Source organism: Hyperolius riggenbachi, chromosome 5 (genome assembly GCF_040937935.1).
Source record: "Hyperolius riggenbachi isolate aHypRig1 chromosome 5, aHypRig1.pri, whole genome shotgun sequence".
NCBI classification, from domain to species: Eukaryota; Metazoa; Chordata; class Amphibia; order Anura; family Hyperoliidae; genus Hyperolius; species Hyperolius riggenbachi.
The window spans coordinates 234,914,308-234,927,256 of NC_090650.1; the positions used below are offsets into that span (position 1 = coordinate 234,914,308).

Here is a 12,949-nt window from a genome sequence, read left to right on the forward strand (position 1 = left end):
TCTGTACAGCTTAATCACCTGCTCCTCAGGTGACCAGTAGCTGCAGTACAGTCTTAATCACCTGCTCCTCAGGTGACCAGTAGCTGCAGTACAGTCTTAATCACCTGCTCCTCAGGTGACCAGTAGCTGCAGTGCAGTCTTAATTACCTGCTCCTCAGGTGATTAGGAGTTGCAGTACAGTCTTGATCTCCTGCCCCTTAGGTGATCACCTGCTGCAGTACAGTCTGAATCACCCGCTCCACGAGTGATCAGTATATGTTGTTTTACTGTGCACCACCCACTCCTCGGGTGAACTGATTACTAGTTCATCTGCATCTCCAGCTTGCTGGAGTGCTGATCCCTGTGTTCTATAGAGATATCTCCCTCTACCAGCTTCTCTGGGGGAGTTGGTATCTCTATCTGTATTACTGTTGCACCAAACACCTATCTTTACATCTAGTTGTCCTGTGTCTCGCTATACTCGCATTATTGGTGATTCTGCGGATCACCACATAATCAGGTATAGTATCTGTATTATTGGTGATACTGCAGATCACCAATAATCAGAAAATCTGTTCTTGCTGACACCAATCGTTACAGCTAGCCCTGGAAATAATCATTTTTGTCCCTGTGACATGATGAATACAAACAGTAACCATATAAGTTGATTGAAGCAGCAAGATCATGCTGGATTCAAGAAGAATGCTCAACTAATGTCTCTAGCAGACATATGGTCATGCACTGTAATACCTGGACACATTTTTATTTATTACTTTAATAGTATATCACACCTTATTTTATTTTATCATTTGAACAATAATATACCGTAGTTCTAAGAGTTCTGTGTTTCAGTTCAGATGGAGATGCAGCACTGTGTACAGCAGACTGTACATTAAATATGATAATAAGAAAATGCTAATTTAACCTGTTTCTTAATATAATGTATTTTCTATTTTTCTGGAATGTGAAACCTAAGTGAAGATAAAGTGTTTGATAAGCTAGTATATAATCTCTCTGATCATGCAATATACCACTACAACAGAATGTCTAAAATTAACTGTTCCATTTTGCGTAACATACAGTACATTCATATAGAAAGGGAACATTTTTTTAACACTTTACTTCAACAAGTGTGCAATTCGTCTCTGTAAATTAATCAAAGCTAATTACTTATTAATTTGTATCTAATAAAATAGTATGAGCTCTAATATGTGAAAACATTAATAGTCATTTGCATCCATTTACCAAAGAATTACATTTATACCTTTTGGTAGTTTGCTACTTGACTAGTTAAAAAATTTGAGAGGGCTGCTATTATGACTCACTGTTGTGACTTCTAGCAGACATGTAGTCCGTGATGCCATCATTTCTTGGGTTTGGCAAAATATAAATTATGAATTCTTAAAAAAAAAAAAAAAAAACTTTTTAAATGTTTCACACAGGGCAGGAATTTTACTTTTTTTTTATTTTACAGCCTTAGGTGTTGAGTACTTTTAAGCTGAATAACTTTAGGTTGCATGCAGGTATCATTATTAAGATCACCGACAGTTATTAGCCCTATAGAAACAGCTCCCTGTATAATTAAATAATTAACATCAAATAAAATAAATTTGTGCAAATATATTTTGTGAACATCATAAAAAATGAAAATGTAAATATGCAATTTTACTTGAATTAGTGGTATAACTCAAGGAAAGTGGGGAAAATAGCCTGCTAGGACCTCAGCATGTGCCTGAATTTTAACAAAGATTTACTTTTAAAGAGCTCTTTTTGTGTTAGTGTCAGTACCAAAATGGAAGTCATGTGCCTGCTTGGCCTACTTCCTCTTGGTCATTAGAAGAGCATTCACTTCATGGTGCTCTGGTTTGCAAGCCACATAATACATTTCCGAAGCTTTCAGCAAAACTGCCTCATCTTAGTCAAAGTTTCACAAATATGTAGGCAAACATGCACCTGGCTCCCCACAAAAATACAAGCATTCTATACTGCAAATTGAAAACTGTATTTATATTTTGGGAACAAACTCAGGCATAGTGGCTGAACTACACGTCAGCTAGCAATAGCAACCAGCCACCCTGAGGCCCGCACTTTCAGCTATGAAGACTTATCTAGTTAAAGTTGTAGTACTTACTGGGGTACTTTATCATGCATATTGTTGTTGCTTTTGCTATTAGGGCCAGGGCCAATTATGGGCTCATTTCCATATGCACACTTTCAGCGCACTTATGGAAACGTGATCGCAGCATAGACGGCACTCTCTGATGTTTCTATACATGCACTGAGATTCACTACTGAAGCACAGCACATGGTTGCATCCATTTTGGGGCAATTGTGCTATAATGAATGGGATTGCAGGCGCTACCCCTGGGGGAGTCCTGTGCAATGCAGAGCCATGCTAATGCACGGCTCCTGCGCTGCACTAATGGAAATGAGCCGCAGTTGTGTCCACTTCTGTCCACTTTTCAGCATCTGTATCATTGATGTGTAACTGAAAATCGGACACAATTGCACCAGTGGGCTCTGGCCTTCAGTGTGGTTAATGCTGCCATTACATTATATATGGCTACAGTTTGCATTGGCAACATCATGATACTTATATGTAGTGCAGGCAGAGTTACAAGATGGTGTCCAAAGTCATTACACTATCTGCACTAATGTGATGCTTCCCCCGCCTGTCTACAGTCTGCCCCACCCATAATACACAATGCACAGCGGGAGTGTGCACGCGGGGGGGGGGGGTCTAGGTTATGCATTACAAAGTTGCAGCTGTCTTTAGCTTATAGTGTTCTTTTGTATTTGTTCACCTGTGGAGACTATGATAAGCTACTCAAAGCGGAATATAACCCAGCATTTCATCTTTGCTCTAAAACATTATTTACAGCATATTATATGCAACCAGCCTTTTTTTTTTACTAGACCAGCATTCAAAGGGTTACACACAGAGCTTGAAAGTTCAGTTCAGTGAAATCTGGACGCATCCGAAGTTGTAGATTATGTTATCTTGTGTTTACTTAAATTTATCAAGTGAGGAATGTGACACATTCTCTGACTGTGGAGAAGCAGCTCCACACAGACAGAGAGTCAAAGCATGTCTGCCTTCAATACATTATGAATAAAACCAGTTATTAATAAAATGCAAAGTCAGCTCACAAAGCAAAAAACTGTACTTTTGGGAACCTATAATTTCTAAATGAATAATAATAATACTTATGCACAAACGCAAATATGATAACCGTATGGCATATAAAAAGTAGGAAAACATTTTTTTATTGAATATTATGTCAGGGTTTTAAACCACTTTAATAAACTGGGGCTAGACTGGACCTAGGAAAATATAGAACCCAATGGGCTCAATCCAATTATTTTTTTCTCCTAAGTGTTCTCCTAGGAGATAATTTTTCATCTTATTTAAATAACTTTTCAAATAACTTTGTATCACTCTGCAATTGAAAAAGCACCAAAAAATATGAAAAACTGTTCCATCAATATTTTTCAGAGTATTCTCTTGCCTGCTGGTGGCTTAACAGCCATGTTATTGATATGGTGTGAAAGTATCACCAAGGAGAAAACTTGGAGTTGGATGAGGCCCATAATGTGTAACTCCACAAACAGTGCAGTGGTTTAAAGAGGTGTAATGATGGGTATGGAAAGAGGGTGACACAGAGCCTGCAAAGATGTAAGTTGGAAAGTAATTTCAACAAAGTATATATATATATATATATATATATATATTTGTGGTGTAATTTTACCAACCATGTCATAAATGTCCCAATGTAATCTGTTTCTGATGACAATGAATACTATTATTTTCCGTAACTGGAGTGAAGTAGGCCTTTCTCTCCATCTACGTGAGCCACCAGCATGTCCAGCCAGCCACCATCTTGGAAAACCAGCAGCCAGTCCAGTAAGCCTCCACTTTGTTGTGTTTATTAACACAGTAGCTCTGTGTGCCATAAAAAGTACATTTTGTCCACTTTATTGGCCCTCACTTAAAGGAAATCTTAAGGGAGCTAAAGAGGATGAGATTTACTTACCAAGGGCTTCTTCCAGGCCCCTAAAGTCTATCAGGTCCCTTGTTGTTCTCTCAGTCTTCACCATTTTGCCGCTCTGACCCCAACTAAAGTCTAAGGCTGGCTCAGTCATGGGCTACTGTGCATGTATGGCCTTAGCCGCTCGGCTCCTCAATCTTGCTCCCACAAGTGGCAAGTGTTATGAACTGAGCATGCAAAGAACATGGCCAACCATGGAAGCGTGATCGAGAGGACACAAGGAAACTGAAGGACTACAGGTGGCTGTAAGAAATACTAGGTAATTAAATCTCAACTTTTTTCCCACTTAAGGTTTCCTTTAAAGAAACACAACCACATAACATTTCTTTGTCCCTTAAATGGCTAACGTAATAATTTATATGTAATAATAGGTCAGTTTCAGTTACCCATATCCCAGGACCAACATGTAAAACTTTTAGTCAAAGTGGCACAATTGTAAACAAAGCAAAATTTGAATATTTTATCCCCTAATGCTTTTAAAATCTACATATTGCAAATAATAATAAAAAAAAACATGTAAAAAGTGTATTATCTCTTATGCGTCCATACACCAATTTTATCCCTACCTTGAACAACAGTAGGACTGAGTATATTACACAGTGATATATCAGGCAGTGACAGACTGTCTTTGCATGTGCAGTGTGCACAGCCCCCCCCCCCAACAAACATTCACTATACTACAGTCCCTACGGACTCACCCTGTGAATCCAATAAAGCTCTCCCTGCAGCTCTCTCTCACTACAGCCAGAGTAAAAGCGAGAAGCAGAATAAGAAATCTTCCCACTCACCCCATCATAAAGCATACATATTAGTATGCACCGAGGAGTATTAATATGCACTGAATGATGGAGTAGAGAAGTGGTCGGCCTGACAGCCGTTTCACGGGTTCCCCCGCTTCTTCAGAGGCACTCTTTTTGTGCCTCTGAAGAAGTGGGGGAACCCGTGAAATGGCTGTCAGGCCGACCACTTCTCTACTCCTACTGTTTTGCATGTACCTGCTGGAATAAAAGAATATTGATTTAATGCAGCCTGTGCCGGATCTGCTGTTGTTCTACTTTGGGGAAATCGATGTATCTATGAAGTGCGAGCACGGTTGAATGGTAATCAGATTCCAGCTGCTGTTCCCAGTCTATTGAGTGCCAGTCTCATCTCTTTTGCCTCTTTATATTTGGCACTGAATGATGGGTAAGTACACAATAGGCAGAATCGCATAGGCGTGTTCCATAGCACATAGTGAAAAAATTCATATGCAATTCTGCCTAGTGTGTTTCTACCCGCACCCTGCTGCCACTCAAGTCCCTGGGGTGTTAAATACTATTTCCTCTCTGAGTCATCAAAACTCAGAGGGATATGTAATTCGGGGTCCAACGATCGTCGAAACTCCAAATTACCCTTACACTCCTCACGCACTATTGTATGGCTGCTATAGCGGCGCCTAGTCTCAGCACTGACCCCTGTGCACCGAAACAACCTGCTTCATTAATAAAGGGATAAGGATGTTGTAATTCCTATTGGTTGCAAGGGCAAGGCTCTGTATCAGCGCTGCCCAAACTATGGTCCACAACCGCTGTAAATAGTCGGCCGACCAATAGACTGCTGGATTCCTCTTCTCCCCTCCTCTCTCCGTGCAGAGTTGCAAGTGGGCGATAAGAGTGAGTTAAAACTCACCTGATCGCTGATTCCAGCATTGCATCTCCATTCCATGGCCACAGGGTGGCACGTGACACACCATCAGTACTTGTCGTGTATTACACACTGGCTGCCAGCATGTAATACACTGGCATGTCCTGATGGCATTTCATGTGGCGCCCTGTGGTTATGGAAATTCAATGCTGGAATCGGCAATCAGGTGAGTTTTAACCAACTCTTATAGCCCGCTCGCAACTCTGCAAGGAGGGAGGAGGGAAAGTATTTTAGGAATGCGACCTGTGGTCCACAGCATGTGGCCCTGGCCATCTAACATTTCCCCAGGTCTTCTCTATATGGTCTGATTCCTTTGTAAGGATGAATTGGGTCTGGCATAGGTGTGTGTGTGTGTGTGTGTGTGCGTGCGTGCGTGCGTGCGTGCGTGCGTGCGTGCGTGCGTGTGTGTGTGTGTGTGTGTGGGTTCAGTTAGGGTTGGAAATCTGTTGGGGTGTTGGTTTGGATTTGGCAGTGATTGAGGGAGGGTTCAAATAAAAAAAATGGGGTTCAGATTAAGTGATAGTAAAATTACTGATATTTTACTATATTGTAGTTGCCTGACCTAATAGGTACCAGTGCTGCATTTCTGCATCAAGTCTCTTCACTACACTGAAGTTAAGTGACACACTTGTGTCACATACCTGCCATCCAGTGAAGACAGAAGAGCACAATATGTGCATTCACCTTTCCACATGCTCCTCTGATGCAGCCCCACTGTGCCGTTCTCTCCACTGGCTACCCATTACCCAGAGGATCCAGTTCAAACTCCTGACTCCAACATACAAAGCCCTTCATGAGTTGTCCCCTCCATACATCTCCTCACTAATCTCTAGATATTGTTCCTCCCACAACCTTTGCTCCTCCCAAGAAATGATCCTGGCCTCAAAGCTGATCACCTCCTCTCATACTTGCATCCAGGACTTTACACAAGCATCAGCAGGGGCGCCTCTAGCCATTTTGTCACTCCAGGCGAGAAAACCTGTGGCGCCTCCCCCTCCCCCACACACACTGATAAAACACAGATAACCTGTCTCCCACACATCAAACGCAGTTACCATGTCCCCCGCACACCAAACACAGTTACCATGCCCCCCGCACACCAAACGCAGTTACCATGTCCCCGCACACCAAACGCAGATACCATGTCCCCCGCACACCAAACGCAGTTACCATGGCCCCCTCACACCAAACGCAGATACCATGTCCCCCCCCACACCAAACGCAGATACCATGTCCCCCGCACACCAAACGCAGTTACCATGTCCCCCGCACACCAAACGCAGTTACCATGTCCCCCGCACACCAAACGCAGTTACCATGTCCCCTGCACACCAAACGCAGTTACCATGGCCCCCACACATCAAACACAGACACCATGTCCCCTGCACATCAAACGCAGTTACCATGTCCCTCGCACACCAAACGCATATACCATGTCCCCCGCACACCAAACGCAGTTACTATGTCCCCCGCACACCAAACGCAGATACCATGTCCCCCGCACACCAAACGCAGTTACCAACTTCCATTCGTATCCACAAACTGTTATTTCTGTAGGAAAATGTTACACAGTGCAGGCAGGTGGGGTGGGTGTGGGGAGAGAGACAGGGCTTTGAAACTTGGTGCCTGGATCGTTTCTTCTAAGCCATGTGTCTGGGATCCCTGAAAGTACAGCCTGCATTCTAAGCCAGGAGGACATCACAGTAAAAGTGAGATAACATTTCCTGCTTGTTTACTGCCTTCACCCCCGCTGCCTCTAATGAGTATATAAGTGCTGATTTTACATCACACAGAGACAGAACTGTCTGACAGCAGCTCCATCAGTGCACAAATCACAACCATAACACAGTGCATTGTGTACTAACATTATACCAGCTGTCTCTGCTCACACACCTGTGACTCTCTGCCTGCTCGTTCTCCTCACGTCTCCCCTGCTGCATTTCAGCCCCTGGTCACCTCTCCCACCCATGTCAGGCTTAGGGCAGGGATACAGGTCAGAGGCATGCTGGCTAATGTAGCCAGACTGGAACCCCGAACATCCGGCTGGCGGGGGACGGAGTTTGAGGCCACACACAGGCAGTTCAGACACTGCTCTGCACCTGTGGCTGCCAGGGAAGCCAGAAAGGGGTGGCCTTAGAGGAGGGGCATAGCCTGTTTGCTCTGTCTCTATTGGTCAGCGGGTGAAGAAGGGGCAAGTGAAGGTTGTGAAATAGCTGGGAGCCGGAGCGGCCGAGTCCTGCAGCGTGAGCTTGCACAAGCCTGCAAAATGGGTTGATTCATAAATGTGAAGGTGGCCAGCGCCTAGTGATAGACATGCCGCCCCAAGCAGCTGCCTGTAGTGCCTGTGCCTCCAGGCGCCCCTGAGCATCATCTCTCATCTGGAACTCTCTTCCACAGCCTGTACGTCATGCTCCAAACCTGGACATCTTCAAACGCACTCTTAAAACACTCCTTTTCAGACAAGTTTATAACATTTTATAGCCTATTTAACTTATCTGTTCACAATGCGATCAGAGGCAAAGGGTCACTGCCTCATCCATCCTTCACCCCCTTACCTAGTGTGTCCCCACTACCCTTTAGATTGTAAGCTCGCAAGGGCAGGGTCCTCCTCCTAATGTTTACTGTTTTTGTTGCAATATTTGTGCTGCTTGAGACTCTGCTGTACATTTTTCGGTTGTATCTATGTTCCCCTTGTCGTCTTATTGTGCTTTGTAAAGCGCTGATGAATATATTCGCGCTATATAGATTTAAAAAAAAATTTATAATAATAATAATGGGGCCACAATTCTGAAGGCACAAAAGATGGGGGTACTAAACTAGAGAGACTCAGAAACGATTGTGTTCTACAATGCATGTCTACATCACTGACACAGCCAGCCATTTTGACATTTTCAATGTGACCTGGGGTCATGCAAAGGTTGGAGTGAATCTGGCTTGTTTTGAAAAAAAATAGTAAACATGAGGTCTTCTAAAAAAATTTAAGAGTTCCACATGGCATTTAAATGTTCTAACACTAACATGGTAATGTCATAAAACCAAGAGGTGAGTATGTTGCAAGCTAGAGGCCAAAACTGACACATTAGAAGAATGCCCTTTTTCCATTTCTAGGTGAAGGTCAGTCTGCAGTGTACTGATAAGGAGTTCTAAGGACCCCTCTATTATTCATGAATTATAACATTTTGAAATTCTCTTCATCAGATATTAATTTGAACAGGAAGATTATTCACTTGACCTGGAGTCCATGATTACCTCTGGTACGTCATTCTAACTTATCAGAATTTCTACATCACCTCCATTATGGGATTTCTGGATCAGTCCTACTTTGTAATGTTCTGTGAAGAAAAAACATTTTACACACAGATACTATGATCGTAACCTGTGCACATTAACTTGGCAGAAGGGAGCACCGAAATACCAATATAACGTGCTTTGTTTTTTTTCCCCAAGAAGTACTGTAATTTTTGTAAACTGCTGTGGGTTCATTTATTGCTATCTTAGATAACAATTCTTACTGCAACTCTTCTGTAAGGAAATACTAATATCATGAAGGAAAGCAGGCAGGCAGGCAAAGAAAAGAGAAACAAAAAAAAAGAATATAGATGCTTAGGAAAAAACAAAAAAAGCATAGAATATTGATAATAAAACACACACACACACACACACACACACACACACACACACACACACACACGTACACACACACACACACACACGTACACACACACACGTACACGTACACACACACACACACACACACGTACACACACGTACACACACACACACACACACACACACACACACACACACACACACACACACACACACACACACACACACACACACGTTTGTGTGTGAATATATAACATGTAAATAACATAATTCACTGGAAAAATGTATATTATTCTCCAATGCAATGATGACCAATTGGCATTTGACTTTGTAGAAATGGATGCATATTATACTTCTAGCTGTGTAACCGCTTTTTTTTTTTTTACTTTCAGCAACTTGGTCTCTCTACATAATTACTGTTGTAATAAACTTGCATATGACAGTCCAGAAATCAATGTTAGAATAAAATAAAAATCCCTAAATTAATTTCATAAAAAAACCTAATCATGAAGTCTTCCCTTTAGCCCCTGATTAAAATCTGTATATGTCTATGTTTGATTAATGTAATACACTCATATGGGGGCCATATGAGGTGGGGGCCACCTCCATATAATGCACACACACACACACACGCACGCACACACGCACGCACACACACACACACACACACACACTCTTAAGTGACTTATAACTTTTTTGTGTGTGTTGAAATATGTAAGGATCTTGATTTAATGTCATGTGATATCCTATATAAAAACAATGCATGTGAACATTATACAATTGACATTATGTGCGGCACTTTCTTCTTGTTAACATCTTTCAACTCTTGTATTTCCTGACCAAACAGCTAAACAAACCATCTACTCCCATGTCTCTCCCTTATCTGTCTGTGGTTTCCTAAGCACATTCCATAAACGACCCAGTGCATGAACAAACATAATAGTCTATGCTGCTGCCCCTGCACTACATCTGTATCAGTCACTGATTGACAAGGTAAGAGGTGGATACAAGAAGTTTGTCCAATATTTAGACATTTTTAGCAGCGGTGTTAAAGCTTAACTCCACAGGCACATCTCATCTTCTCAGAAATCACATAACGATGCCTTAGCATGTTTCATAAAATAAAAAGCCAAAAGAAAACCTCACTCTTGATACATTTTCCAAATACAGCACACAAGCTTATATCGAATTACTTCCAATCTTCCAGCAGGACAGAATAGCTATGCAAATGAAGCAAGTCTAGCAGTCTTGGATCTCTGATCTGCATGACATATATCTGTTTACACTGTACGGCTGACAATATAGCACTCTTTGCAAATAGATGAATACATACAGACAAAACACAGTAGGTGTAGCAGCTGCTAATATCCTAGGAAGAACCATCGTTCACTGTGAAAGCAAATGCACATTTTGATGATTCTATTCAGAAAATCTGCAGCTCGTGGAGAGATCAGTTACAAATGACCCTGGCTGCACAGACTGCAACAGGGCTGCTCTCTTCCTCTGCTTCTCTCTGCAGTCTTAAGGCTCTATACTTAAATAATTAAGTTGCATTTTATTTGCAGCTTACCTTGGCTGACTTGCCCTAACTGGTGTCAACGAACTTATTTTTGGGTGCAGAAAACAGGGAGTTTGTGAGTGCTCTCAGCCCAGCTGCCTTCATGTCCTCAGAGAGGAAGGCGACTCCAGCACGATGCAACTCCAAAACCCTCAGCTTCTCTGCTGAGCTGCTGCAGCTCACTGGGGCTGCTCCGATTGGTTACTGATCACTGCCCTGCCTCCCTTTCCTCCTCCTCCCTTCTGCTTTCTTAGCAGTCTTTCTTCTTCTTTGCTTTTATTCCCTTTTATGCTTCTTCTCCTAAGACTATCTTTTTGCTCGAGCCTTGTGTAGATTTGGGATTTGCAGGCACGGTGCAGCTCTTGTGGCCACAGAGACAGAGAAAGAAATAACACTCCGATCCGTCTAGGAAAAAAAGAGCTGCCGTGTCGCTGTCCAGCATTTCAGGAGGATAGGCACACCTTTTATATCAGGTCCGGCACTTGGGAAATGACAGCAGCGCTGTCCAGCATTTCAGGAGGATAGGCACACCTTATAAACAGGTCCTGCGCTGGAGAAATGACAGCTGCGCTGTCCAGCATTTCAGGAGGATAGGCACACCTTACGAGAAATGCCAGAAGCGCTCAGTGATCATTGTGAGTGGGCTGAAAAAGGGGGATGTTTTACTGCCAGCTGAGCCGGAGGTGTTGGAGAGAGAGGGGATGCAAGGAGGTGGAGGCACATGTGTGACAAGATGCTAATATGTTGTTATATTCTTCCTGTTTATCACGGACTGCAAAGCATCCAGCTGCTGGCTCATCATCCATCAGTTTTCTGCTGTCCCATGCTGCAAGGAAGATCGGGGGCTGAGAAATGTCCTTTTTTTTACCCTTCGACCCTCAGCTGATGGACTGTTTTCAGCAAGTGCCTTACCTTGTAAATCGCTTTCCAATAAAAGGCATTATTAAAAAAAAAAAAAAAAAGACTAAAAGGGCTAACGTGATGATAAAGCTAATTAAGTGTCATGTTACAGGCAGCAGTCTTGTTTACACGCATTGAGCACCTACTGTGTAAAAGGCTTAGTCGTTAATGAGGTTTACTCTACATTATTTCATTTTGCTTTCCTTATGTTAATCATGAGAGCTCATGATGTCCAGCATACAGTTCACATTCTGTCTATTGTACTCTGCTTCCTTTATTAGATTTTCCTTTCTCAGCACTTCCTCTCCCTTCAGATAATTACTATATCTGCGATGACCATTTAGATTACAGGCTCCTCATATACATGTACAAACCTTTACTTGAATGGGACTTCAGGACATTGTACAGGATTTACAGTGGTGACAAGCTGATACACAGCTGAGATTAATAACAATGGTGGTATTTAATACCACTAACAGCATGTAGTACTCAGAATATAAATTATTATTATTTTATTATTATCAATATCTTTCTTTCAGCCATCTTGGTAACAAGACGAGCTAAGGTATTTCACAAACTAGTAATCCAAAGAAGTCTTAATGTCTGGTGTGTGTGTGCGCGTGTGTGTGCGTGCGTGCGTGTGTGTGTGCGTGCGTGCGTGCGTGCGTGCACTGGTGTGTGTGTGCGCAGGATGTTATATTAAGTAACTTCAGAAAAAAAGAAAAGGCAAAAGGAAATAAAAATATAACACCAACTAAAATGGGTCTTTTAGGACTGCACACAATAACCAAACATAACTGGTCTGAGAGATATGCAGAGTAGATCATTGAGCTATCATCATGTTATAATAAGAAACGTCCCAGTAATAGGCTACAAGGGAAGAAATAATCTTTCAGCACATCCTATGACCTGTTTTTTTTTTTTTAATGTAAAAGCTCATAGTAAAAGAAGATCACAAAATATAATTACTTACAGTACAAGACAAGAAAAGAACAGACAGACAGCTCTACTTCTCTCTTCAGGCAGATCTGTTCATTGCATGCATTTTTGATTGTACAATCCATGATGTGTAGTGAAAGATGAATCTGATCCAGTATTTCAGCAGCCATTTTTAACACATGGTGTTCTGTGCACATTGGTATATTCCTATTTAAAAGAAGAAATGAAAGTG

General features: G+C 42.1%; 1 protein-coding gene across 2 annotated transcripts in view; it reads right to left on the reverse strand.

The window, feature by feature from the left end:
- CDH18 (cadherin 18) overlaps nt 1-11,199 on the reverse strand; it is an 809,510-nt gene extending 798,311 nt beyond the window's left edge. For both annotated transcript variants that reach the window (XM_068236726.1, XM_068236725.1), the window contains exon 1: nt 10,891-11,199. The gene's annotated coding sequence lies outside the window, so the exon portion shown is untranslated. The remainder of the gene's footprint in view (nt 1-10,890) is intronic.
- Nucleotides 11,200-12,949: the final 1,750 nt, after the last annotated feature.